Raw genomic sequence first — 25,845 nt, 5'->3', positions numbered from 1 at the left:
CACTCTTCAGTAGAAGGGGGGATGGCTCACCATGGCCAGTTACGCTAAAATAAATAATTTTTTGTTTGTATTATTCTCAGTTTATTATTTCAAGAGAAAAAACTTGAACCTAAACATAAAATCAAGTGGTTCTTTCCCCTGTGACAAAACTTGGAGTCTACTATAAATGATGGTGAGGTAATAGGCAGCAAAATCTGAAAATATTAGCCAAAGCACTTCATTCAACTTATACTTTGCACATAAGCTAAACTATATGACTATGATCACGGCTAGGCTTCGCGAACGAAGATTTGAGAAGGGCTCTACCCATGCTTACTACAAACGCGCTGATGGCTAAAAAGGCCAATGCGAGATAGACAAGTCTGGTTGCAGAAGGCACAGCAGAAAGACTCCCCAGGTGATATCGACGAGACGCGATTCTTTCTGTGTTGTCTTTTCTCCTCGAGAGTGATCCTGTGTGTGTTCTCAAAAGCAGTAGCAATATTACAGACAGTGTGTCTCCAGACCACCTGACTGGAGGCCAGAGTAGACCAATGATGATGATCAATGATTATGATATTATTTCTAGAGTTGAAGCTAATTTTAGAATTAACTTTAGAATAACTTCAGAATAACTTCAGAATTCAGCATGGACAAACAGAGACAAGAAAAGCACAAAATGTAAGCTGGGACAAAATAAATCTTACCATTTGCCTTGAGAATCTGATTAAGCAAAATGGGTCTTTAGTTGTTATTAAACTTGGGAAGGTTTCAATACAGAGTGTGCAGAAGCCAGTCTTTTGAATATCCAAGACTGTGCTAGCTGCATACTGTGTCAAGGTTCATGATCTTGTTTGGATGGAGAAAGAGAGTGAAAGAACATTGCAAATTATTTGATAATGTTGAATTCTGTGTAAAGAAAAGGGAAAAATAAATGAATGTCTTAAAAGCAAAATATGTTTATATATAGACAGTGATAAATTTGAGTTTTCTTCAACTTAGAGCTAGACTTGAACCTTTTGGTTCACTGGCATTATTTTGATTTATTTTAAGTTATGACAATTTGTATAGTCATGGAAAATTCAGATGAGACAGTTCAGTTGCAAGAACTTTTTCTTTAGCAAGAATAAGCTGTAGAAAATGGTATCTGCATTCAAGATAGTGTTAGCAGACACCATGTAATTATATAAACAACTAAAAGGTAACATTTGTGCAGCATGGAAAATGTTGTTGGGGAAACAGAAATGTCTCCCAAGAAAGTTATCTACGTTTTTCCCTTTGTTTTGGGGTTGATAAGTAGTGGGGGAAGGAGTAATGCTACTAAAAATTCTGCTGATTCCAATTTGAATATAATTTATTCTTATTAAGCCATTTCAAGATTACAATAATTTTTCACCAGCAGAAGTTAGCCCTGCATGTATATTATTGCAGAAAGCTTGTAATTCCATATCTGTCTGGAGAATATGTCCTTGAATAATTAAACATCCAAACTCTTTGATTGAAGAAAACAATACAATAAAGGGAAGGAAAGAAGGAGAACAAGCTTTTCTGAAAAAAAAAAAAACCAACACACAACCTACTAATTGGCAAAGGAAGATGTAAGGCTAATCAGAATCTTAAACACCAAAAATATTCAAAGACATATAGGCTTTGGGATTTGAATAGTTTATTTTGCTAAATCAAAACCATTTTTTCTAGCTATCTTGGGATTTGTTCCTGACATGACAGTCTTGAGGCTTCATCATGCTAGATTTGTTCATATATAATCAAAGAACATATTATATAAATCCCAATGCAGAACCTGACTAGTTAATTTAAAGGAATGATTGCCATTACCTGAATAATGAGTAACAGCCTATATAGTCAAATTTCTGATGCCTTTTTTTTAATCTTATCAAGGAAATGCAATCTGAACATCATATCAGAACGAACTGAAACACACTTGTACTGTTAGCTGTAAGATCAGTTGCGAGCCTTAAGCAATGCAATTCTACTTAACTAGCCACTATCTTTTGTTCAAGTTGTCACTGTTTTAAACAATCAAGGTTAGCTGGCAGCAGAAACTATCAGTGACAACTGTTGAAAAGAAATCAAATTAGGATAGATTCTTTAACTAATGAATTAATTCAAACTGACTTCGATGCTATATTGTCATGAGATCTGCCAGCCTGCTGAATGTCTGTAAATTATAGATGTCATGGATGCAAAACTAATAAATAAATCACACTAGTAAATCAAACTGAGGTAAGTTTGCAGTAACAAATTGGGGCTTGGGAAAGTAATAATGAGAACTTTGCCAAATCTATTTTTTGTGTAATATCTTAAAAGCACTAAAAAAAAGTAACAATCTTTTAAAAAACTATAATCTGTAGAGTGCTCTGTTTAGAAGGAATTGTTGCTAATGACAGAAAAAGAAAAATTAGTCCCACGGAAGTAACTCTGGTTCTTCCAGATGCAGTAATAGTTGATACTTGTTGTAGGGTTAGATACATCTTGTATGCATGAACTCTCAAGTCTCAGGTTTATATATGTATCTTTTGAACCTTCATGTTTCTTTTTAGCTCACTGCACACAAGCCCAGATATGAACAGAAAAGACATTGTGAATCCTGAAGATGGGTGGTGTTATGAAAAATGTACAAGGCAGCACTTACTTTGACCAGAGTACATAGTTTCCTTCTGTCACACAAATAATTTGCAGAAGAACCTAAACCTAAATAAAACCTAAATAATAATGTGTTGGTTGCAGCAGAATTAAGTATGGGCATATGTGAGTTTCTGAGTATGAATTTTTCACAATATTTAGGGATTGTGATGTCCTTATTGGACAAAATCTATATGACAGTTCTGCTGTAGTGTCCAAAGATCATCCACATTTTTTTTTAATGAACCCATAACAAACAATTATTTTTGCATCATATGTTGAATAAGAATGAGCAAAAGAATTGATGAAGTCAGATATAATTTTAATATCAAATTAGGAAGACAAGGGAGAAAGGTAGATCATGGAATACTCAGGAACAAAGATCCAAACATAGGCTAGCTACTGAATTTGCCGTTACCTTTATTCCTTTTTGTTGCTACAACTACAGCAGGGTACTGTCTGCTCCATTTTATTATATGCTCATATGAAAGCAGTAGGGGCATACACATATCAAATATAGTAACAATTTGGATTTTATGGATGAGGAGTGCACAATACCAAAGAAGATATATACATAAGCAATTATAATAAATGCAGAAATGAATAAATTATTACATTTATTAGTGAAATATACATACTACCCTATTTGGAGGAACTATTTAGGAAGAAATAAAGGTTTTCTTTTTTTCTGTGTGAAAAATGAAAATCACTACTTCTGAAGCAGTAGGAAAGGAACTAGATGAATTTCCAATTAAATACATGAGCAAATAAAAATTGACTGCTATACTTCACACAAATAGAATTTCCTGTATTGTTATCCTCTAAGGACAGTAAACTCAACAGAATATACACAAATTCAGAGATCTAGGAAATAACTAAAGATTTGGGGATTTTTGCTTTGGATTATACTTTTCAATTCTTGCATTTCAATCTTTGAATATTCTGCTATTTTCCTAATTTATTCTATACTTTGCAAGGTTGTTTAAAAACCTTAGCTTTCCAATCACTGCATCTTCACTAAAGAGAAGCTACTTTTCCTTCCTATAATTAGTCTCCCAGAGAGCCCTTGGCCCTTGTAAAATTTACACATAACTCCAAACTGTCATTGAATATTTGCACAATTATATAAGAATAGTTATTCAGCAAGGAATTTGGAGATCAAGAACACATCTTTATGACCACATTGACAATCAAATTTTAGAGAAGCAAATTTAATTTGCATTTGAACAAAGATTACCTTGCCTGCACTATTCCATGAGCCCTATTAACTAGATGTCAAGCAGCTCATTTTCCCAAGCTGACTTTAGGTTAAAGGTACTCTTTCATTCACTCATATAAATTTGTGTCCATAATCTCTCCCTCTGCTTTTCTTAATTTTATGAAGCAAACATATGTTTAGGAGACAAAACGAGACAAAACAAAACAAAACAAAAAAACCCAAAACAACTCTGGGTCTATACTGAAATTAATCTTTTACCAGACCCCATCAATCAGTGGAACTTAATAACATGGATTGTTAAAATAAGCAACAGCTCAGGAAAAGAATTATGAATGTTTGATCAAATGAAATTGCTCATAGCACTTCCAGAAGACATATGTTGAACCATCAAAGGTTTATACTTTTATGCAAAAATCTGAGAAAGAAATGGCACAGTTGACTGTAATTATTTTGCAGATTTATGCTGTTAGCAAATAATTTTGAAAAAGCTAACTAGCTGATAGCTTTTACATCAAAACTTATATTTGATTGATTAATTAACTAAATGAAAAATAGCTCTCAGTTTCTTGATTGCATAATGTTTATAAATGTACTCAGTTCTATCACATAGGGAGTCATGGTTTTCAGGGTTCCATTTTTGCACTAAAATTCTAGAAATCAGACACAGTTCCCTGAAATGTAATTTTTGTTTCCCTCTAAGACAGATAAGTACAGACAGGTAGGTAGTACCTAAAATCCTCCTTAAACTATAGTGAATTTCATTTATACCATTACAACTATACTAATGCAGATTGAAACTGACCCTCAAATGCAGTATCACTCAACAAGGAGAAAATTTTTATCTGAAACAAAATCCCAAATTTACCAAAAATGTCATTTTTTTAACCAAAAAAAAACCCAAAAATTTGCAGGTTTAACATCAGATTAGAATTACAATTCAGCTTCAAATGAATCTGTCCTCAGTTCAATAAAAGGGTCATTCAGGAAAGTTCTATTCATGAAAACTTTAAGAACTCTTGGTTTTGAGCTCCTCTCAGGACTTCAGGAAACAGGTTTGATTCAAAACTTTGACACCAAAGTCCCTCCAAATGAAGGTGCTCAAAGGAAGAAGTATAATTACATATTTCCATTGAAGTACCAAACAACAGTATTTATACTGTAGAACACCAGGTAAGATGTCTTCCTTTTAAGATCCATCCATGACGAAGTTGCTCCACTCTCCATGCTTTTTTGCAAGTGTCTTAGTTTGTATTTAGACTCTGGTGTTGCTGCTTCCCTGTCCCTGCAGCACTTGCTTTCTCTGAAAACATCTCAGCAATCCCCACTTTTGTCCTCTCCTAAGTCAGATGACAGCAGTCAGAGCAAGGCAAAAGGCGGTCTGTCTGCTACCCATGTCCACATGTTGTGTCCCTCTCAAAAAAAACATAGTATACAATACCCTGGTACAGCTAAAGAAATATAACCCCAGCCACACTCAGAAGAATTTCATGCAGGTTTTTATTAGGCCTTTTCATCACTAATTAAACAGAATACTTTTTTTACTTCGGAATCTCAGTATTCCTCAAGATTATGCTGAGTAACTAACAGAAGGCTACAGACTTCACTGAAAATCATTGCTAACTAATACAGAAGAATCTGAATTATCTCATTGAGTTCAACATCTCTATCAAATATCCTGCAGAGAGCACCCAAAAGTTCTTTTCAAATATTTATGAAGTTAATCACTATCGTCTGCATTTTACTGCAATCTCTTGCCTTAACCACTTTCTTTTCCTACTAATTCTTGGCTATTATTTTAAGCACCTGAGGCTCAATAATTTCATCTATCACAATATATATATATACTTGTGTGTAAAAACAAACTTGTACCTACAGAGCATATGATGCCCCATATGACATCCTAGGTCAATGAATGACATTCCTCATACCTATCACAGCAAATAATGATTAGTAAAACAAGGAAGAAACAGTTTATGAAAAAAGGTTATCCTTCCAAAGAGGCATTTTGTTCAGTCATGACAATTACATTGAATGCATCAAGGAAAATGGAATGACGATTCAAGACAGGTAAAACATATTTATTTCTTATTCAGCAGATGGGACTTACGTTGATTTTATTCAAAATAGCTTTTTAGACCTTTTAAATAGAATAGTTTATATTGAAAAACATAATATTGGAGATATGCATTGGGGATGTGCAATGGAGCTTCCTATTGTAAGGAAGCAATAAAGAGAAGGTGGTCACTGTTATTCATGGATATGCTTACACTTAGTCATGTCTGGCTGTTGTATAAGAATCAAGTCACAGAGCCTTCCCATTTTCACCAAAATCACCAAATAGTCCTGCTTCATCATCAGGAAAGTAGAAAAGAGAACAAAGCTTCCTCAAATATCTTAAATCCTCCATAAATTGTGATTCTAAACCCAAGGTAGTTGGTCCACAGCTACACAGGAAGAGATCAAGGAGCTCTGAGACACTGGTGAATCAGAGTTCCCTCTTCCCACTTTTCCTTCCTGACACCCTTCAGCCAGAACTGCCTATCAATTTCCTTTACCACGAGACTGTTCTCTAGCCATCCCTTTTTTTTATGAAATGAATTCTGTACAAATGCTATCTGTAATTTCTGAGAATCGTTACATTCTTTCAATGTAATAATACTGAAGCTATACCATATATCCCTGAACCACCTCTGTCTTGAACTGACACAACATCAGATCAGAGGACAGAGAGCAAGAATAATCCCAAAATATACAAAGCCCTACAAGAAAGACAACTTAGGGAATTCACAAAACCTTATACTGTACCCATCCAATAATAGTCATACAGAAATTTCAGCAGTAGTAGTGTTCCATCATTTAGTCATTAAACGTGTTTTTTTTCCTTCTCCATTTCAAAGGACTAATAAGAATCGCTCATCAGTATATTCTGTCTGAATCTTAAAGATTTGAACCTTTGGGATGAAATATCCTGCATATAATTAGAAACCATAAGAATCTGTTCATTTTAATTGCTATAGTCTTATCATTAGAAATAAGACCAGAGCGAATATTAAAAAGTTTTCCTCTAATTTTCATTAAATTATGTTTTTAGAACTGAAATTGTTCACTTCTAGATATTTGCAGATTTACTTCACTTTTACTTAGGTAGGCAAAAAAATATTGTTTTTTCTTTTCATGAGTCATAGTTCCTACTTGTATGGCATATATCTTACACTTGGAAATTGAACCACATTCATTCATTGCTTTCTTAATTCTAAGGTGGATATTGAAAAATTTGACATGTCAATAAAATCCGATTCATATAAGGAAACAGATACTTGACTGTAGTTTGATACTGATGCACCTATAGGCAACCTGGTAGCTTATGTATCTGCGTTATGTCTGAGTAATGCTATTTAAGAATTGTTAGTGTTATGGAACTGTATTTAAAAGGTATTGGAAGCAGTATTATCAGACTGGCAATATCTACACAGTGGAACCTGTATAGCACATGAACCAGTGTGTAATATGCACTTTTTCTTGGGGTATTTCACCTATGAGCAAGCCAAACATTACTTCAAAGACAATCCTTGTACCTGACTGCCAAAATATTCCCTTTTTCTCTGCCTTGAAAACCAGCTGCTGTCATTCACAGAAGCGTCATCAGCTGTAGCTGTAAAGTATCATCATAGGCTGAAACATTGTACATTAGGGAGTCTGATACTGTTTCTCTACCTCATTTAACCCTTTCCCAGTAGCTGTTAGTTCCTTTTCATTCCAGACTTTAGAGATTCCCTAAATTTTTGGCAGTCAAACCCCAGTATTCTCACACACAACCTCTTCTTTTAACTGCCCCTATGAAATTAATTTCTTTCCCCAACTGTCCTTTTGCTAGCAGCAAAGAGGTTTAGGACTACAGTCCACAGTTTTTTCCACATTTCTTTCCTAAGTAATGGTAGCAATCAATATGTTGAATGTTAGAAATTTTTTATTCATGTACTTTAAAATTTAGTCAACAAAACTGAATTCTATCTATTATTTGGTATAGCCAGTCACTTGGTATCACAATACCTTTCTGTAAAATTTTACTTTCACTCAATTTCATATAATTTATGTATATATTCAACTTCAGAATTTCCTTTGTTACACATAGTTACCCTACATCTCTTGTGTAAAGGGACTATGTATTCTCATCACCTTTTTCACCTGTCTTTCCTTATGGTATTAATCCATACGAAAACATACCCTTCTAAGGAAGAGAGGTTGGAACAACATGAGACACATGGTAGGAATAGCATAAGGCTCCTTGTGTAAAATGACCTGAAAAATTCATATAGGTATTTTTAAACAATCTTATAAATATCTAATTGTCTTCCAATAATAATGGCAGTTTTGGGTTTCACAATTTGCTGACTCTTCCCAAATACATGATTACATATTTGGTCAAACAGCTGTACTATTTATTGAAGTTTCTATCTATTTATCCTGTGTAGAAATCAATCAGTTCTGGCAAGTATATCTAGTCTTACTGTTTCAAAATATTAATAATTTTGTTGTAAAATCTTCTTCTTAAATAAATACATGATATCTTTTTCCATTACAAGTTTTCTTCTTTTTCAAGATAATTGGCTTGTAGCTCATTTGTACCAAAATCAAAAGCCATGATAATGGCAAAAGTTATGCTGGAATCAGAACCCAGGTTGGGATTTACAGTACCAAGACTGTTTCAAATATGAATGCAAATTCTGCAATGAGTTAGTGTACTAACTTGTAAAACACATTATACAAAAAAATCTTGTACGGAAAGTTTCAAAGTCAAGTACTCAAAAGTTCACAAATGCTACTATCATGGTTTCTTAATTTGTTCCTATTGCATGTACATTTTCCTACATTCTCTGTCCTGATTTGTTGTCAGTGTGTGTTTGTTTATTTTCAAGACTCATGTCTTGTTCTGTGCACAGAGTTTATTTCTATCTTCCATATTCACTGTCCATCTTCACGTCTTATTTGAAGTATTTCACTGAACACAAAAAGCATAAAGTAACTTCTCAATATTTGCATAATATTATTATACCATGAGAATTCTTCATTTACAATACATCTACTTTCACATAACCCTACAAGACAAAGTTATATTATTAAACTTTTATTCTCCTCAAAAGATGTATAGGGTGACAAAATATTTAAAAATTCCTCATCAGCAAGAGGAAATCCAATGAAAACAAGTGTAAATTATTCAATGGTAACAGAAATGTTAACATGGTAATGTTATTCAATGGGAACAGAAATCCAAAGAGTTGGATTTACACTTGTCTACACCAGATAAGAACAGTCAGCTGAAAGGGGTTCATCTGAAGAGACAGTTGGTCAGCAGTATTCGTAACACTCCAAAATTAGTTCTCTGGAATTGCTCTAAATTCCTTCAAATTTCATAATGGCAAAGTATCAGCAGGAGAAGTTTAAATTCCAAGGCAGAGGATGGACTCAAGTTTACCTCCACCTCAGAAATATATAAATTGCTGGTATGTCATAGACAAGTGTCTCAGAAAGAAAGAAAAGTACTCAGACTGTGGCAACTTGAACTGTGGTTCATAGTGGGACAGTAGAAGACTGGAAAGATCTGGGCAAAGGCTGAAACAAAAGGTCAGGACCAAAACCTTATAAAAGAAGGGCTTTTACTTAAAAATTTTGTAAAATCAAAATATTCCATTTCAGGAAACTCTGAAAATGACCTTGACTCTGGAATAATATTTTTCATTCATTAGTTAAATGAAATACATTTTAAAGTGTCTGCTATTAACATCAGTCCCTATCTGTGACTGAATCTAAATCGCAGATATACAGAACAGATGACTGACACAATAACTGGAATAAAGGAGTAAGAAGATAAACCAGAGTATTGAAAGAATGCTTAGATAAAGTACATTTTCTCTGATTAGCTGGAAGCCATGAAAATTACTAAAAATTACTTTGTAAACCTATGTGACTGTCTCCCACCTTTTATCAGCTAAGCTTTAGAGTCAACAGAGACTAAGCCTGGAAGAAGATAAATATTTACAGTATCTTTGAGGGAGGAGAAGGAGAAAAGGACACAAGGAACTATAAACCAGACAGCTTAACAAAAGTAATTGCTAGGAAGATACTATACAATAAAACTCAATAGTTTGGGATGAAATAGGTGCAGTATATTTCAAATATGAGAACAATTTGTATCCTAGCTTATGAGAATCTCTCAAAGATTTTAGATTGATATATTTTAAATGAAAATAAAAGGGAGGAACAGAATTAATTATGAAAACACTCAAAACTCTGATAAATAGTCTTTCTTAACTTGTATGGTTTTATACAGTAAGGTTGCGCCAGCATAGGTCTTGTAACCATTGGTATTGAATGTATTAATAGAAAATAGAAAGGAACAGAAAATATTTACATTTGCAGACGGAAATTCATCAATTTGAAAGAAAGGATCAGAATGGAGCACTATTTGATATATTGGAAATAGTTTAAAATAAGATGTAACTATATGTAGATAAAAACAAAGAATGATCATTAATTAGCAATAGTGTGAAGTAGATAGTTTTTTTAAAAAAAAAATCAGAGTTTGAAATTAGCTATTGAAATCAATATGAATCAAGATATTGAACTAAATCATATTAGTATGCATTAAAAACAGTATTATAGAACAAGCTGTTGAACAATCATCTTTCATGAAATATACAGAAAGTTGAGAGGACAAATAATTGGATATGCTGTCTATTCCAAAGTTTTTCATCCTTAATTATCTCCATTTTAATGATGGAGGAAACAGGGTTCCCCAAGAAGGAATGAGGAGGTTGTCAGAATGTCAGATGAGAACCTCAGTCTGAGAGAGAAGCTTTAAAGGATCATCCCCAGAGCCAGTGTTGGTCAAATAAGTCATGTGCTGAAATCCATCATCTCATTCCTAATTTAATGATACAGAGTAGTTTCAGCAAATATTTTTAGACTGCTCATGTAAAAATGAACTAATTTTCAAAATTCAACCAGGAAATAGGATATGAGATTGGAGAGTTTTACATTCACTTTTTTTTGTCTACAGGTCTATATAAAGATAAAATGAGAATATTTTCAGAGCACCAGCAAAAAAACCCACAGAAACATCTTCCAGAGAGAGTCAGTTTCCCATTTTATGGTTTGTGGAAGGATTTATTTCTCTAAATGTTACGGTTCAGCAAAAATCTAAGTTACCATGTACAAGACCATTTTTTTTAGGGGAAAAAGATATATACCCTTAATGGTTAGGTACTGGCTTAACAACTTCTTGTAAGCATGCCATCCCCTTGCTCATTTTGCATAAGGCTCAGACCAACTGATTAATCTTTGAAGTAAGAATAGAAAACTTAAGAATAATATTGGATGTCTACTTGGAGAGTAGAGAAATAGCAGAAATAAAATTAAATATCTGTATTTGCTCATCAAATCATTATGAGACATTTCTGTGGTACACTTTCACAGTACCTGGTAGCTATTAAAAGCCTTTTAACCAGATTTAAATGCATCATATAGAATAATTTCTAATGCTTTTCCAAAATACTCTCTAGGATCCCCTTAAGAGTTAAAATAAAATTAAGGAAGATGTATGCAATAGTCTCTCTGATTGATTTGCCCTGCTATTCTGTCTATGGGTTTTTGAATATCAAAAAGGTATTAAAAAGGTCATTTAAAAAATACCTAATTTCATTTCACTGTTATTTTAAATGTTATTTTATGTAACAAAATAGATTCTCCTAGGTAAATTTGCTAACCCCAGACACGGTTTCTGCGCTATTTATTTCTCTAAGCAAACCACAGAAAGATTTTTTTGAATATTCTTTCATAGTACTGAAATTTCCAAAGACAGAACCCTGTAGTACTTAAATACACTTTTCAGTCAATAGTATTTTATAGACATTTGTCTCTAGTTTTGTAAAACCCGCAAGTCTTGGAGCTTCGAACTCACCAAGGGAGCTTTACTTTAAAAATATAAAAGGCTCCAAAACTTTGCCCACCAAATTATTAGAAGACCCCAAGGCTCTTTTAGAACCTTAAGAAAGAGTAGAAAGGAGAAAAGTTGCATGCATTTTCTAAGAGGGTACCTTTACTGATAAACTTTAGGAAATAAGAGATCTTAGTAGAAGTTTAAAGGGTAACATATAATAAAAACAAAGCATTCCCCAAAGCATTGACTTAGCAGATGCTAACCCACACAACGTAGCAGAATCCAACCCATTCAGCCCTCAGTTGCACAAAATATTAACAAAGGAGATTAGAAGAAACAGAAAAGAAAGGGAGAGAAAAAGAGAAAATTATATAGCTTCCATCAGAGACTCCCGCACAAGTCCATCTTCCAAGTAGCCAGGAGACAAGGCTTAAGCAACATGTGCAGTACACGTCCTTGATTTTATTGCTCTGGCCCCCTCTGGTTACCCCTTCCAGGTGGGACTTCCATCACACTGGCCACTCTGGGGCTCCGGGACAGGGTGAGGGGCAGTGTTCCCACTGTGCCAAACAGTCAGAGGCTGAGTTAGAGGTTCCAGGTGGCATGGTGTGGGTGTGCTCCTGGGCTGCCTTTGACAGAGTCTCTGAGGTCATCCCAGGAGTCTGGTAGGTGCTGGGGTGTGGGACAGGGCACGCCCTTACATCTGTGAAATTCAAACTGTCCCTTCCCTGCACTCCCCCCTCATGTGAGTTGGTCTGAACCAAAAATTAATGTAATAATCCAGTATCTCACGGGTTTACAACAGTTGAAATGTACATGTCTTGAAGGAACTGAGGTGTTTATGTTACTGTGGGAAACAAAATGATACTCCTTAATTATCTTTGATCTATCTAATGTAATGTGATCCACATTGTGATAATATATTTTTGGTTTTGTGTTCAAAATCAAGACTATTAGTTTTAATTATGCAAGTAAGTAAAACATTGTTATGATCAATAATATATAAACATTTAATTGATTTATTTTCACTATTCTAAATAAGCTTTCTATATCTGTTTCAGAAATGTATTCGTAACAATTATAGGGTTTATTCAATTTATACTGAATTATCAGGCTTCCTCTCACTGAATGAAAAAGCAAACTATGTAGGTTATGCCAGTAGATAATACCAGATCTTACATTTATTATATTTATGATCCACTTAGTTCTCAAGACTTATTTTTTGAGTTAGAATAAGTAAGAGTCGCAGATAAAATTTTTTTCTTCCAAACTGGGAAAATATTTTCCTATGTAAAAAAAAAAATAAAATTGCTCTTAGTTATTGTCAAAATAAACAGAAGAGATATTCTGATAACTCTCCTTTTGATTATTTATAAAATCTGAATTGTTACTGGTAAGACTAGGATTTGAAGAACTCTTCCACACAGGAACTTAATAAAATGTTTCAAATGGACTAGACAAAGGTGTTAATTTTTCAAAGCTGATCAACTTTGTGGATAAAAAAAAATTGTTTTAAAAAAATTATTCCAGGTAAAAAGGAAGAAAATTCAAGTGTAATCCAGAAAATACCTAATAAATATCACTGGAATTATCATTGTCTTACAGTGTAGGGGAGAAAAATTATATGGAGGATGACTTGATATTTAACTCCATGAGGTTTGCTTCTTCTTATTTAAGACAAATCTCTGATTCATTTTAGGTTGCTGGATCATGGAATGGCACACTTTGACTTATTTCGAAATCACTCTTTCCACAAAGAAGATGACTTCTTAAAGTAATAATGACTGTGCTGCCAGAGCACAATGAGAACTAGCAGCTGTGAAAGGGGTCTAAAGGTAAAGTGGTTCAAAAATAAATGCAAAAATTTTCTCAGTTCATTCAAACCATCCTAAATCTTCTAGCTTTCTCCAATGAACTAGTGTTCTCAGTATGTTTTTCTCCAACCTCTCATATGCCATGCCTAACTCTCACAACCTGCTCACTCCTAATACTTCAAACTCCTATTATAAATGATGAAATCCTTTTCTGAAGATTATCTTATCTGGCCTTTTATTATATACACTATGGTATGTCAAGCAATCCAGATTTTACATGATGAGAGGTCAGATTAATCTTGACCATGAGTCTGATGTTGTACATCTGAACTTCGGGGAGCAAAAAAAACCTGGGGAAAGGTGAGGAGAAAGAAAAATAAGACAGGCTGAAAAGTGATCTTCTTAATGTACTGAAAACTCAGAAAGTTTTTTAAAAAATATATACATAGAGACATTGAAGAAGCAGAGAACAGGGAGTTTCCATTAGAGCCTGAGACTGAATTTACATCATGCTTTACCTTGTTTTGATCGGGAGCTGTTTTGGAGACACTTTATGAAGCACAAGTAATAGGTGATTTGGAAAACAAAACTTTCAGTTCGCTGTTGTTTCGCAATCTAAAGGGTACCTTGCTTAGCACACACTCTGGTACAAAAATTTTTAGAATTTCTAAATTCAGAATTTCTGTTTTCTGGTCAAAATATTCAAGAAATTATCTTATAAAAAGGGGAGGGTGGTAAATAACTTTTTATATGAACTAAGCCTTTATGAAAGGCACTATTACCACTATTCATCGCTGATATGCATATCCTACCTGTAGGACAGCAGCACCTAAATGTTTGGTTATTCATTTATACTCCATGAAACAAGAATAGATGTGTTTCAGATTACAGATGTTAGTGTGGGCTACCCAGGGTAACTTAGAAACAAGTCAGTATAGATAATTCTTTATATATCCATCAACACAGATATATACAGAGAAAACTGAAGACTTCTCTTTCATATAATAATGGAGAGTCCTTTTTTCTTTTTTTTCTCTTTTTTTAAAACATGCATACTGTGTTTTTGAATTTTAAAGCAGTAACAAAAAAAATGCTGTTTGGTAGTAATACAGCACATTTTAATTTCATGCAACTCAAGTCCTAAAGAGATTTCTAGCAAGCAATATACATTTGGATATTTATTTTAATACTCAAGGATTCAAGAAAACAGTATTATGATCAACACAGGACAGAACATACACACATGGAGTAGAGCAGTATTTTACACAGATATATCTAAAAGTAAGTGTAAGCTGTGTATTTCATAAGGATAACAACAGCACAATATGAGATATGTGGAACATCACAGGAGAATCCTGGAGGTTCACACTTCAGTTGTTCCTATTAGATAGTAGTCAGCAAGATGATTGGTTTTTTTAATATGAGACATGAAAGCATTGATTGAGAGAGCTGGGTTTGTTCTGCCTAAAGAAGAAAGGTCAAAGGAGGATCTTACTGCTGTCTTCAACTTAAGTGTATGGTTGCAGAGAAGTTGGAACTAGCATTTTCTTGGCAGTACACAGCAAAAGAAGGACAATGGGTAAAACTGCAATGACTGATATTCCAGTTAGATACTTCAAGAAAGTCACTCACAATGTCTGTCAAACACCAGGACAGGTTGCTCAGGGAGATCTGAGTCACGTGACTGAAACAAAAAGCCAAATCCAACATCAAAATCAATCTTTGTCTGAATAATGGGTTTGAGCGGATGATTTAGGGAGATACCTTCCAATCTCAACTATTCTCTAATTCTAGTCTATAATATGCACAACCTTTTTTCCACTTTCTGTATTCCTTTCTCAAATTTTTGGAATACTAATCCCACATCTTTCTGCTTTCTCACTCAAACCCCAGATACAAACAATATGAAACAATGGTACTAGCTGTATCGAAATGGTCAAAATAGTACAAAATAGTAATCATGTGATACCTGCACCTGCGAGGCTGACCAGCAACAGTTGTGATTTTTTACTGCAGATAGGCAGCAATTTTCAGTGTATCTTTCAGGCTGAGCTTGTCATCTGTTCCGACACCCTACACAAAGTGAATTACCTGCAATATTTCCCAGACTTTAAAATACAAGTAAAATGTATACTCATCTTAAATGTTTTTCAAGTTGTATTAGTATCTTTCATGGAAACAGGATGAAAAGAACGACAAAAAGATAGAAAAATTCTACTGCTTCTAACTGTACAGGAGTAGCAAATCAGTTACAAATACAGAAGCATAGCACTGCAAAACAAAATTTGAAACCAATTTGAGGATATAATTCATAACTGCAAAGCATTCTTTCTTATAGTGATTTGCATGCTACAGTTCAAACATTACATCAGAATCAATAGTCATATGCACACTTTGTGCACTATTCTATAGCCATATATAAATATTTAAAGCAATGACCCTATCTTCCATAAAGAATCATCGCAATAGTGGAATTTACAAATACTTTTTGTTAAAAAGTCAACTTTGCAGTTACTGATTGAATCAAAATTTTTTTTTATCTTTTTGAAATCCAATATGTTCTGAGATTGGTTTAACATCTCAGGTTATATTAATGTAAGGTTACTCAAGAAGCTGTGCATTTTCTAACCTCTCATGTGAAAATGTTATGCAAATTATTTGTAAAAGTGAAAGCCTCAGCAGAAGGGCTGCATTAACAGATCCTATTACAAAAGTATCCTCAGTAATTTACAGCTCAACAAAGGCTGAATTGGATATAAATTGTTTCTGTCATCATAAATTCTAAAATAAATGCAGAGAGCACCATCTTTTGGAGTCAATGAAGCACTGACACTCTTTACAGTGAAGGCAGAGCATTGAGTTTCAGTTAAATAAATGTTTATATATGCAACAAGCTTAGCAAATTGTTCTGTGAGCAGTGTAACTAATGAAGCGTGGTTTCAAACAGACTCCTGTGCTGTCTCCCGGCACATAATCTTCCCAACCTTGCCAGCTCCTTCTGCGTCACTACTGCCTGCCTTCCTCTGCAGCATGATACACAGCTTTCTTCACAGGAGCTCGTTCAAAGAAGGGTTTCTTTTCACTGGACAATAGCTACTCACACTCTGGCTAGCTCATAGCTATCTGCGTAGTCAACCAATGCATGTACTGTTTGGCAAACTGTTAGCTGTTTCTAGGAGTAGATAAAGGACTGAAAATTTTGCTGGAACTGTCCAATGGATTAAAAAGCTACTGGGAGTTTAACAAGAAATTCAGGCTTATGGAGTTAGATTAGGTTTTTAGTCCAAAAACTATTGGCATGAAGCAGGTAAGCTGTACCCAATTAAAAAAGAAAGGTGATATACCAATTAGCAGCTTTGTAGAAAAGGACCTGGGGTTCTGGGAAACAAGCTGACCATGGGCCAGCAATGTGTCCATGCAGCAAAGGCAGCCAAGAGCATCCTGGACTGCTGCAGGAGCATTGCTGCCCATGGGTCAACAGAGGTGATTCTTCCCTCTGGTGAAGGCCTGGTGAGACACATCTACAGTGCTTTGTCTAGACCACGGCTCCCTTGCTCTGAGCAGGGGGTTTTGGCTACTCTATTGTTTGGGACAGCATTACATTTCTTAACAGCAATCTATACAGTGCTAGGTTTAGATCTATGATCAAAACAGCACTGATAACACAACAGTAATTTAGCTGTTCTGAGCACTGCTTGAGCAGTAATGAGATCTTCTGTGTTTCTTACTCTGTCCTCCCTCCTCCCCCAGCAAGTAGGCTGGGGGTGGGTAAAAGCTTGGGAAGTTACGCAGCCAGGACAGCAGACTTGAACTGACAAAAAGGTATATTCCATACAACATAACATCTCACTCAGCAATAAAACTACAGGAGTATTTTTCCAAGGTAGCCATTACTCAGAGACTGACTGGTCATCAGTCTGCAGGTGGCAGTTGGTGAGTGATTGCCTTTGCATCCCTTTTTTTTTTTTTTTTCTTTATCTGTTGAACTATCTTTACCTCAATCCACAAATTTTCTCTCCTTTTTACCCTTTCAATTATACCTTCTGTCCTGCTGGGGATGAATGAATGAGAAAAGGAGTGTGGGCTTAGCTTCAAGCCAGGGTTAACCCTAATAACCAGACAGTCTCCAGAGGAGCCTTCTAGTGCCTCAGCTCTTTTGTGTTTCTAAAATATCTACACATGGAGCTGATTTACCATGGGATTACTGTCTACAACACTGTATTGATTTTTGATCATGAAAAAAAATTCTAAGAAGTGCAACTTTGTACTGCATGAATATTTTTATTTCTTCCACCATTTTTTAGACCTATGAATTAATGTCATTATTCTTTTGAACCAGAAGTTGAAGACCCCTTATGAAAAATCTCTTGCTTAATCTGGCAGTCAAACTCTTATGTTCTTTTGCCTTTAACTTCACACTGGCAACAGCTCACAGAGTGCAGGGCTTTCTAGCACAACACCCACAAGCACATAAACTCTCCATTTCTGTTTAAAATTTCTAAGTTTTAAAAGCAAGGACAGATTTTTTCAATACAAAGCAGATCTGAGTTTGCATAACGAGTCAATTCTTGAATTACTATTTTCCAGGATTGTTTTCTTCACATCCTGCCATTCTGCATATATGCTTTTAACAGGATGACAGTATTATCACAGTGTTATTGCTACATCTTCTTGTTCTGTTGAGCTATGAACATGCAATTGGCTATGAGGTAGTTTCAGGTTTATCTTCTCCTCTAGAGGTCAGCAGAGGACCATTTCTCTAACCAGGATCTGTATGGTTCCCATTTCTTGAAATTCTAAGTCATTCAGTGAGGAGCTAAAAAAAAAATGAATTTTACATTATGGGTCAGAAAAAGCTAAGCCTAAAAGTTCACAATAACTATTGCCTGTTCCATCTGGAATAGCTGCATTGTAGAATCATTCTAGACCAATTTAGATCACTTTAAAAATTTTCAGAATTTGACCAGAATGCCATGAATATTAACAGCAATGTGAAAAGACAGATTCCTGAACAGTAGACATGTCTACAAGATCCTGCTTATAACAACAAAGCGCAGTGAAAAACTCAGAGTTTTGTCATTTCTTCCTACTGCTTGGTTTTGATGGTAGGGCTAAGTCTAGCAGTCAAGAGGCTCTAAGTTAATTCACTGTCTCTCACATTTTCAGTACTACTGAAAAGTCACCTTTACCTAGGAGACGACCTAGATCAGATGATTTCTCTTCCAATTTTTTAAGTATCCCGGTCTAAAGAGAGCATTTCACCTCACTTTCCACAGAAGAACATCTATAAAGTCACTGCTTCTCCAAGCCTGAAATTAGTCATGACCTTCACACAATGCCTAAGAAACCTTCATAGGTGTCCAATTAGCAAAAATTTGGGATTGTGAGTTATTTTTTCTTTAGCTGCTGTCATAGAAACTGTATTGTTTTCAGTCCTGAAGTTAAGCTTAGTGACTCTTTTGTCAGAATTGAAGAATGTTTCCAGAACTAGTCTGGCAAGGATTTGTGAGGAAATAAAGGACACTCACATACATCAAGTTATTATGAATACTGAGATTTATGACTCACCATAAACTGTTCTCCCAAAGGCCACACTGCCATGAACTCACCTACAATTAAGACTGAAAAAGTTCAGATTAATGAGTTCAAGAATGAGCACAGGGAAATAGTTCTGAAAACACAGAAATCCCCTAATAGTATCTGAACAATATGCTATTTGATAAAAAAAAAGTCACATTACTGAAAAAGAAATAATAAACTGAAATATGATTATATAGACACACACAAAACCTCTCTGCTCCAATTTTCAGGCAAATTTCAGGTTCCCCAATACTTTTTTTTTTAAACTTCTATAATACAAATGGATTTTTTCATCAAAAGTAGTCTTAACTATAAACAAATACTCTACATGAAATTTTCCCATTAGCAGATTCTCTACCAAAGCTTATTTTTGAAGAATATTAAGAGGATATGCTCTAGTGAAAATAATCTAGACTGGAATTTCCTAATCCAAGAAAAAGAATTCCTTTGAGGATTATTAGACTGCTTCAAGAATTGGGAACATAATTACTAGGAAAGGTAGTAATATCTAGGCAATTTTGCAAGAGGTTTCATTAATTTCTAGAAAATAAATTTGAAGTCATTTTCCTTTCCCTTTAATACATTCTAATACAAACATCATAATCTTCATGTAAAATGTTTCATACCAGCTTTTGGTGAGTTATTTGTTCCCCTGCTTAAACACAGTAGGTAGCTTCCCTCTTCATACACATAAAAAATATTGTATAAATACTGACAATAAATTGATAAAAATAAACTGGCACAGAATTTGCAATAAAATTGCACTTTTTACAGTAACTAGATCCTCTTCCCAGGGTCTACTTTCACATTAAAGCAGTATTTATAAAATTGGCAAGACAAAAAAAAAAAATTTCCAGGGAAAGCAACTTTTCTTGTACCCTAAACGTTAATATAAATGTTAATAAGATGTCATACATGCAGAGCCTTAGAGAAACAAGAGGCAGTCCTGTACAGATTGAAAATGTGACTTCTCATACTGCAGGACCAAAAAAAAAAAAAAAAAAAAGTAACTGTATGTTGTGGGAGAGGAAAATATAATTGCTATTCCTTGTTTCAGAATACTGAAAGCAGTCCCCCTTCTTCAGCAGAACACTTAAGGCCACATTCATAGGTTTTCAGGATGCCCTAATGTATTATATTTTCTAGACAGAAGAATATGACAATATACTAACCTTTTAGTTAAACCTAAAGCAACTGAACTAAATAATGTTAGACTCAGAATCTAGTTACTGGCAAAAAAGGAAAAACAGGAAAAAACATGAAACCACTGTTAGCCTAATTAAAGTATTAGTAAAACTACAACAGTTAAGACTGATCCAGTAACATTAAAATTCACAGTCCAGCTGCCACAGTAAATCCGCAATAACAATATCCCTTTTAAAAACACCATACAAGAAGAACTGCTAGTACTGATCCCTCTTTGTTGGCATTAAGATCACCCTTGCAATGCCCTTCTGGATACTCCTGTAGGTAGCTTCAGTCTTCCTAAAACAACAGCACTGGGGGAAATAGAGGAGGTCACACACTAGGTCTTCGTCAGAAGAAATTCACAGATAAGCTTTCTTCCTCCTGTTGGCTGGCAGAAGCAGAGTGTCAATGATTTCTTCCTCCTCTGCCTTAGGCTTGTTTGGGTTTACATTTGTGCTTTCCCTTGGCATGGCCCACACCAATTGTACTGTGCAGACCCAGCTCACCCTGGGCAGGTGAGTCACTCACCCCAGCAGCTGGGGTGGGCAGCACCACCTAGACCAGGATCAGGCTCTGGTCCTACAGGGCTTCTGATAACAATGGCAAAATCATAAGTATGCAGATCACACACTTCCATTCTGCTCTTGAAGGAAACAACTACAAGTACAAACACAGTCCCAGTGGTGTCTTAACTTGACAAGAGCCCTGCTCTCAGCCACTGTATATTACTATTAGAGTTTCATGAGTGCATCTGATACCATGTCTTACTTTAGTCTACTTCTGCCAGTTATTCTGACTTCTAGCATTTCAACTGCTCCTGAAGACTTCAGAGAAGGTAATCCTGAGAAACTTGAACTCTAGAGCAAAGTGGATGCTTGTGTGAAGGAAATACAACTGATCCATCAAACTCAGCTCCCCTCAGAAAAAAAAAAAAAAGCCAAAAACATAAAGAGAGGCTTGTGTAAATATATTAGGTTGTCGTAGTTCTCTCTTTCTCAAGAAAAAAATTATTTTTTATACAGACTTGCAGACACATACATCAATTGATCAAGTCATTTCTCCTTTGGTGGCAAAAAGGGAAACTATGTTTTCTTGCCATCTTCCAAGGTCAGCAGATTTATTTCCAATGAAGAACATAAATTTACAATATAAATTTATCTTCTGAGAAAAGTAATTGCAACTAACAGAAAAACTTAGGAAAAACTGAAGGCACAACTGTAGCTTGATTAATGCAGATTAAAATCCATAGTGGAAAGCATCATGTGTTTCATGAGGCAAGTATGAGGCTGTAATTGCTGTGTTTGTGAAATCTCACACCAAAGAGAATTCCATTTTATATACATTGCATTTATTTTGTGAAACGTGAAATATTTGTTTAGTATTGTTCTACCATAGATTACATTCTATCATCCTCCCACATGTCTAGTCTGATTTTGACTTGGATATATTTTACTTGCATTCTCCTAAAATCATTTGTGATAGGAAGAAATAGGAAGCAAACAACCCCCTTAAAATTATTTCCACTCTAACTCATCAAACATGGGGGGAAATACCCCAAACAAACCAAACAAATTACCAAAAGCACATCAACAGTAAAGGCAGTCATCTAAAGTAATTTGATACATTTACCAGAAAACCTGGTATTTTTGAAAAGCCTGTAAAAATATATAAAAGGACAGAAAATAGAAGCAGTATACACGCATACAAAACCATCAGTGATTAGACAGAATCCGATGCCAATTATTATTTTTTGACACACCAATAAGTGGCCTTATAAGTGTTGCCATGATCTCTTTTCTGTTTCTTCTCCACGATCTGTCCACATGGTCAAATAAACACACTGGTATACAAGAGTAAACTGTAAATTAAAACCCCAATATTTATCAGTTCATTTGGAATGCAAACAACGTATATAAAGCAACATTACCACACATATATGAAAGTTTTATTTTAGCCTCAATTAAAAAAAATAAAATAAAAAAATAACTTTCTCAAACCAATATAAAAAGGTAGCATTGGTCTGATACCTCACAGTACTGCTACTAAGTAATTATAGCAAATGCACAATATGCAAAATCATTATAATTGTGCATATTAGTCCACATTACATCAGTCTTTCTACTTGCATTCATATCTCACAGAAAATAGACAAAATGCCACCTGTTTTATTAGCTTGAATATGCACTACTGTGACAGAAGATTTCTTCAGCAATTTACTGAATGTTTCTCACTGATTATATTATGAAGAGCATCATGATCATATTTCTGTTCCACTGGCAGGAGAATAAGTTTCAGACAAGCCTGTCTGTCTGGTAGAATTATTTTCCTAGTTATACTAGGCTTGCAGGAGCCTAAAATAAAAATATTTAACCTTTCTACAATTCTGTAGTTGCATTATAGTATTATTAATTCCCTGGCCTTACACAGACAAAACTTCCAAACACTCTGAGATGAAATTTCCGTGTTAATACTGCAACAACTGATTTCATCCCCTGAAAAATGTTTTTTAAAATTTCTTCTTCAGACCTATACTATCCACATCACACAAACTTCAGCACAGAAATCAAACCATAATAGTACCATGATAGCCAGATCCCAGCTCTCCAGCCTCATTCAGTCACGCTTTCACCAATGATGCTACAGAATTTGGCCTGATGTTAATATCTGACTGTTTTGTGTTTACTTATTTCCAATAAATCCCTACCATCCATCATGTATGTAGCTGTTTCTTTGAAATTCTTACCCTTAACAGACTTGGCATGCACAGCAGCAGCCTGCTGAACAGTATCTCCTCTATGTGTTGGCTTCTTGTTGTGAGCTTTGTTCCTTAAAGAAGAGTGACCAGGCAAGGTAGATGTGGAAAGAGGGAGTAATATCCTTGGAGTCAATGAATTTGCACCAGAGGAAAAATTACAGGAAGCAGTCATTGCTCATGCAGCCCCTGTGGGGACAGAAAAACTGGATCAAAAGGGGATTTTTCAGAATTTGCAGTAACCCAGACAGGTGCTGAATAGACTGAAACCAAGCCTAGAAGCAAAGTCCACATTGCAGTAATCCATGAATAGACAGGGAGCTGTGTATATAGACCATTTGTTCTAATATGTTACATGGTCATCCTACTGGAAATTTCAAATACAGGGGATTGTACTCCAAAAAATTCCAAGTTTTGTATCTCAAAATATTTTGGAACTCTCCATTGAGAAACTCACTAGAAGACAGTTAAAAGACCATAAGATAAAGGACTGTAGCTCATCTTGCCTTATTTTTGGTCTCTCACCTGAGTTAATCATCCCATCTTTCTTTACAGTTAGTGGATCAAAACCAGACCTCTAGGACACATTCCATCATGTTTCATTTGCTTCTTTACTCCATGATGCAACCAATCACACCAAGGAAGTATCTTTCTCTTCCATGATTGTAGGACAATTACATGTGATTAATTCAGGTATACGTATTTTTCCTCTGGAACATGATTCCTCCCTTAAAACACTTCAAGGTGCTCGCCAAGAAGAACAGCTAAATTTGTTGCTTCATGACCTCTATACTGAAATACAAAATTTATAGGCCTTAAAGAATGTAATGCTTCATCACCACTTTGGCAATGGCCTGAAGGGCAGGCAGAACATTTTGCTTAGCTTGCTTTCTCTTTCTCTCAAAATCTATGGGTTTATTTCTGTCATAGCTGCAAATATGAAGTTATAATACTGTTATAAATAATGCTGTTTTTAAAACTTCTCACTAAAAATTCTTTGTAAGTATAGTAACAGATTTGCTGCTAACAAGCAAATGAGCATCACAGGAAGAAACTAAAATAGTGAAAATAGTGAACTACCTTGCACTTTTTTCTCCTGCTTTTCCACTCCCTGTGCAGTACATAATTCTACATAATTATTTAGTGCCCTGTGGTGCTGAATGTTGTAGGCTGAGGGAACACAATGTTGACAAATTGTCAAAAAAACAGAACTAAATGACTCTATAACCTCTCAATGACAAGTCACCACAAGATAGTGAGAAATTTGCATGCAAGCTGAAAGGCTTTTTTAAAGTTACTTAAATGTATTTTGTGACATAGTTTTATATTTAAATCCTATGATTTCCTTCAAATAATTCTTGATTATCTTTCAGGTTAAAAAAAACCCACAAAACACAAAAGCAAAGAACAAAAAACAAACTATCAAACCTTTGTCAGAAGGTCTGAACAACGAATAAAAAATCCCCTTGAAAACTATTTCAGAATCAAAATTCCATAATTTTTTATTCTGGTTTAATTAAATTTTGCATTATATCAGAGCAAGAATTTATCTTCATATCTTAAAACACAGAGGACTTTTGTTTGTTTTTGTTAAAAAAGATAGTAAACTACTTGTCATTCATATGAACAAAGTAATGAATTGCAAATGGACAGAACTTGGTGAAGCATGAGACCATTTAGCAAAATATTTATATATCCTGTACAGATTATTCATGGAAAGGTTATTTGAGTGCAAATGTGACATTTTGAAATGTGAGTGCAATGAAAACTAAATCAATCTTAAGTCATTTATCACTTATTAATGAAATTTAATATTTATCTTCATTCTCATTCTTATTTAAAGAGGTCATGACCCTGTAATTATTTGCTTTGAGTCAGATCCTCCTACTTTTTCCAGACAATTAAAATTTTTCTTGATTACATCTGACGTGGATAGGGGTCTGTTATTCTGTAAAAAATATGGTTTTTAATAAAATTAATAACTCAGATTGAGTCACTGATATATCACAGTATTATTTAAAAATTAATTCCACAGCATTTGGCCCACTTACTATGTCTTTTTCACCAGCTTTATATCTTTTGCAGCCATTTTAGATAACCAGGTAAACAAACTGTGGTCTCTAGCTTTATAACCAACCCCAAGCTAACCTTTTCACCTACTTGGGCTTCCACTTAGAGCACTGGTTAAATAAGAACAAAAGGCAATACATTCTGTGTATTCTAGCAGAATTGACTACATGTTCACTAATTTTTGTTTCTATGTTGTTTGAAATTTCCCAGCTTGCATTCATTTCACTTATGCATACATATTATCTGTACAAAGGTCTTAGAGCTATACTTCAAAAATGTTTAAGGTATTTTGTATTATTTTTGTATGCAAATCAAGTAAACATTTCCCCTACCCACCTTTGTCCCCCACAAAAGAAAAAAAAATGAAAATTGAAAACACACCAGCACATGATCAGGTATTTAAAAGTTGCTTAAAGGTTGAGTGTACATACTGGATCAATAAGAGAAATTATGTCTTTATAAACAAAATTAATCTTAACTGCAGTTTTCTTCATCAGAAACTGTTTTCTTCTAGCTCATTTAGGGAATTTACATACATGTATGTATGTGTTTTTGACTAAACATATTATTGAGTATGATAGCTCCTTCAGGGCATACATTTCACAGAGGTTTGTCTCACAGATTCTTCTGCATGGAACAGTAACTTTGATGTTGCAGAAAACTG

The sequence above is a fragment of the Myiozetetes cayanensis genome, unplaced genomic scaffold (assembly GCF_022539395.1).
Source record: "Myiozetetes cayanensis isolate MyiCay16 unplaced genomic scaffold, myiCay2020 scf1, whole genome shotgun sequence".
Classification (NCBI taxonomy): Eukaryota; Metazoa; Chordata; class Aves; order Passeriformes; family Tyrannidae; genus Myiozetetes; species Myiozetetes cayanensis.
This window is presented reverse-complemented; position numbering follows the sequence as displayed.